The following is a 4,833-nucleotide window of genomic DNA, read 5'->3' as shown; positions in this document are numbered from 1 at the left end:
CGGGGCGGTCTTCCCCGCGGGCCCCGTTCCCTGGGCTCCCCCGCCTGTGGCGGTGGAGGGAGTGAGAGGACACAGGAATAGCAGCACCCTGTCCTGGGCTGTCGGAGACTCAGCGCCCAGGCAGCCGGCAAACCTTTCCCAAGGCCGTGCCGTGCAGGACCCCTAACTAAACCGCGGGCACCGCAGCGGCTTCTGAGTCTTCTACGTCAGGTTTACGCCCTCACGCATTCAGGAAAACCAGCCCAAGGCAGCACGAGGAAGGGAGACTAGCATTTTCATTAAGGTTCTGTCATGATCCACAGTTTTAAGTGAAAGCTACACTTTTAAATACATACAATATCCAGGGCAGAAGCCTGCGTGGACACCATTTTCCCCTCTAAGCCAGCCGCTCAGTGCAAGGTGCTCCTGACCTCTTCGCTCCAACAACGTAACCACTGTTCCCGTTCTGTCGGGGCGGGGGCAGGGCATGACTGACAACACACTTCCCTGTCCTCCAATAAGGAAGTGACGTCATCTCGATGGCCTGCCCTAGGCAGAGCACATGGCTGGACTACTGCCGGGGCAGATGGTGCCCTGTGCCCAGCGTCGGTCAGCCAGCCATCCAGACGGGCTGCCTGCCTTCAGGTGAGCCACCCCAGAGGAAAGCTGGGCTCAGGCAGACAGCAGACAGACACCTGGCCTGCTGCTCACAGAGTCAGAATCTAAGTGAGAAAACGGCTTTTCACCTAAAAAAGGGCATAGAATCACCACTCGAAATGTTTCTGAGTGTCAGAGGTCAGATGGTGTTGCAGTGGTAACACACAATGCTCTGTGAGGCAAGCCCATGTGGGAAGGTTCTGGGCTTGAGTCTGGAGACCGCCCTGAGTGCTCTGGGCATGCTGGTGCCCATGGTCGGGGGCTGGCTAAAAACTGGGGGTGGCTGCGGTGTCAGGGCTCTGTTGGGGTGCCTGTCTTTCTCAAAGAAATAAACAAAAACATGAAAAATGCATCTGTGTGTCTAGAGGTCCCAGCTGTCCAGGACGACTGGCCCCATCGAGGAGAGAGGACAGAGTCTGGGAGGGCCGAGTTTGCAGACGGCTGTGCAGAAAGGGTAAAGGCGGGGCAGGGGTGTGGCAAAGGTCAATACGTGGACCCGGTCAGCGTGTCCAAGGGTGCCGGCCCACAGGAAGCCTAAGTCAGAGCTGAGGAAGAGCGCGCTCCGCGCCCCCAGCTGTCCAGGACGACTGGCCCCATCGAGGAGAGAGGACAGAGTCTGGGAGGGCCGAGTTTGCAGACGGCTGTGCAGAAAGGGTAAAGGCGGGGCAGGGGTGTGGCAAAGGTCAATACGTGGACCCGGTCAGCGTGTCCAAGGGTGCCGGCCCACAGGAAGCCTAAGTCAGAGCTGAGGAAGAGCGCGCTCCACGCTGCGGGTCAGTTCAGACAGTGCTGCACCGTCCCGTCACCGTTGCCACAGTGCAGCGTGTCGACTGCTCTTCCATGACAGCCACTGTGCGGAGTTCTCTGCAGGCAGCCGTCCTTACCACAGCCCTGGGGAAGGTACTCCTATGAATCCACTTTAAAGATGTGGAAACTCGTGAGTGAGGCTCGAGTTCAGGTGGCTCGTCCCACCCACGTGACTAGGAAGCAGCAGACCTGGGTTCTTTTTATTAACCACTAGGATGAGCTCCGTTGGGATGAGGTAACAGGGCCCAGAAGGAGCACAGGGCAGGTGGGAAGGGATGCAAAACGACGCAGCAGGAAGCAAGGAGCAGCTCGGTCAGCGGGCCGTCCTCACTCATATCCAAACAGGCCGCAGGCGAAGGCTAACTGGAGCCTTGGTGGAACACATTGCGATGCCCTGGAACTGGAGGATGGAGGCTCTGCAGAGATGCTTGGAGGCTGTCTCCCACTTACCCCCATCTCCCAGGGGCTGTTGGGAGCCAGTGTCCCCTCACCTCCTGGGGTCTGATGCAGTCTGGAAATTTTCGGCTCCTTGGTGCGCAGCTGCAGAACCCAGGCCGGCTTAGTGCTGACTATAGTTGGTCCTTGGCCACAGGGTATGGCACACTTGAGGCAGCCTCAGCCCCTTGGTGTGGGTGTCGTCCTTGTGGGTGTGTGGGAAGACGTCCAGGAGTAGGCGCCTGGAGCTACTTCCTTTTGCTATCCACGTAAGTAACAAACTGTCTGAATATGAAAGTGGCTCCTGGTCTCTTCCTAGGTCCAATCAGTCGGGCCGGCCTGGGCGTGGCTGGCATGTGGAGGCTGACAATATGCCGCAGTGATGCAGGAAGGGGAAGGAGGGAAGAGCTGCAGGCACTGTGGTGCTGCCTGGGGGCTGGGGAAGCAGCTCTGCATTCCAAGGCTAGCCCAGGGCCTCCCGGAGACTCGGGCGTTAGTGCATGACTGGGAATTCTGTGCCATCTGCAACATACCCCGGCCCAGCTCTGCAGGGGAACTCGTCTCAGCATGGAGCGGTGCGCAGAAGCACCCATGGCAGTGGTGGGCCTTGGAAACGCATGGACCGATTGCTTGCTTTGAAAAATAACTTTATATTTTGAAAACAATTGCACATGAATTATTCATTGCAAATTCCTCCTGCTCAGTCCTTTCATAAAAACATATGTACCGGATAGTCAGAAAACGTCTGCAGGCAAATGTTTCGCAGCCTGGAGGGTTGTGAAGCCCAGGAGCTCAGTGTGCCTGGGGCAGCCTGTCCGGTGGCGGCGGGCAATCCTGAGAGCGCAGGGCGTGCAGAGGATCACACCTAGTGAGCACAGTTCTCCCGGGGGTGCTGAAATCTACAAACACACATGTCTCCGATGCCTCCTCCGAGACTCCCCGCACACTCTCATCTCTAAGATGAACACAGCCACAAATCAACCACATTTATCACAACCCTTGGAAGTAATTTACAAGAAAATGTAAGGCTAAACTCCAACATTTGTAGAACTGACCTAAATCATTTAACCATCGAGTCATTTCCTTTGGTCTCCTAAAGTTCCTCCAAGATTGATGAGCTCTGGTCTGGCTTCCCTGATTCGTCAGGGTCACTTCTGTCACTTGGGTCACCCCTGGGGGGCTGATTCTTCCTCCTGAACCCGTAACATTTCACAGGCCTGCTCAGTGGAGAAAGGTGCACAGAGCAGGTGCCATGACAGGAGGTGAGTGAGGACTCAGTCCCCGGCTATGCAGGGCGCTCTGGGTGGGAAGCACCGCCAGTCTCCAGGTGTGAGCGCGACTTGTTGGCTGAGTCTCTGTCGCTGCTCTGGCGGTTTCTCTGGGGTTTCTGTACGTACCCTCAACATGTCTCGGTCCACTTGGGGTCAGCACCATGCACTTGGCAGCAATGAGGAAGCCTTGGAGTCATACCGTCCTCCTCCCCCATGACCTTTATGCTATGGTTGTCTCTGGTTTTACCTTTGTGTGTGTTATTACCCACAAGACAATGCTATGGTTTTTGCTTAAATACTCCTGTGTGTTTTTCAAGTTAAAAAAATAGCTTTCATCAGGTATTTGCCATTCTTCTCTTTTCTCTTTCTATTTTAAGACAGGCTCTGGCTCTGTTGCGACCCCCGCCTCAGCCTCCTGAGCAGCTGGGACCACAGGTGTGCAGCCGCACCTGGCTTTTAGGGTGGGCCGAGAGGCACACCCAGGCCTCCTATGTGGCCTTGACCTGCTGAGCCATGGTGACAACTTGTGCACAGTCCCAGGGCTGGGCCTTGTGTCAGCAACCGGAAGGTGCTCACTCCATGGACATCTGGATCTCCCTCGCATCAGAGTCCTTCAGCCTGAGCACTTGGGTTAGCGTGGCTTGTAATGATGATTTCCCTGCAATGAATTTTCTTAGCTTTTGTTTTGATTCATCTGAAGACACTACCTGCATTTTTGAAGGAGACTGGGATGGTTAGTTTTGGGCATCGACTTGACTGGACTAAGGGATACCTGGCAACCTGGTGATGCATTATTCCGCTGTGTCTGTGAGGATGTTTCCAGAGATTAACACATGAATCTGAGTGGGACAGGTGGGGAACATTCACCCTCAGTGTCTGTGGGCGCCATCCAATCACCAGAGAGCAAATACAGAAGACAGACTGGTCTCTTTCAGAGATGTCTGCTGTCTGCTGTAGACATCAGAAGGCTTGCTTGACTTTGGACTCCAGTGGCCTCCTGGGCTCTCAGGCTTTTGGCCTCGGATTAAAAGGTACACCATCAGCTTCCCTGTCTCAGACCTTTTGACCCAGAGAGAGCCACACTGCCAGCTACTTAGGGTTTCCAGCTTACAGAGGGCCTGTTGTGGGACTTCTCAGACACCATAATTACATGAACCAATCCTCCTAATAAATCCCTCTCATATTTCTGTACATATCCTGTTGGTTCTCTCTAAGGAACCCTGACTAAAATAGATACTTTAGTTGGATATAAAATTCCGGGTTCAGAGGAGTTTGGTTTTTTGTTTTGTTTTGTTTTCCCTTTCAGTATGTTAAAGCTGTTGTCCCACTGACTTCTGGTCTCCACTGTTCCTGATGAGAGGTCAATGGTGATTCAAACCATCGTTCCCTTGTTTGTCATGTGTCATTTTGTTCATGCTGTTTTAGAGACTTTTCTCTTTGATTCTGGTTTCCAGTGGTTTGTCGATGGTTTTTGTTTGTTTGTTTTTTAAATGTACCCTCCTTGGGGTTTTCTGAACTTCTTGAATCTATAAGTTTAGACCTTTCACCCAAACTGGGATATTTCAGCTAGCATTTCTTCATATATGCCTGCTTCCCCTCTGTGATTCCAGTGGCATCTATGTTAGAACTCGGACATTCTTCCACATGATGTTGAAGCACTCTTAGTTTTTGCTTTTACCTCTTT

At 53.4% G+C, this 4,833-nt stretch overlaps 1 protein-coding gene across 2 annotated transcripts in view; it reads right to left on the bottom strand.

Annotated features, from left to right (window-relative positions):
• Positions 1-4,833, bottom strand: part of EFCAB6 (EF-hand calcium binding domain 6) — a 283,050-nt gene that overhangs the window by 101,494 nt on the left and 176,723 nt on the right. The window lies entirely within an intron of this gene.

This window comes from Tupaia chinensis, unplaced genomic scaffold (genome assembly GCF_000334495.1).
Source record: "Tupaia chinensis unplaced genomic scaffold, TupChi_1.0 Scaffold000294_1, whole genome shotgun sequence".
Classification (NCBI taxonomy): Eukaryota; Metazoa; Chordata; class Mammalia; order Scandentia; family Tupaiidae; genus Tupaia; species Tupaia belangeri.
The sequence above is the reverse complement of the archived record's forward strand: the minus strand, read 5'-3'. Positions and strand labels throughout refer to the sequence as shown.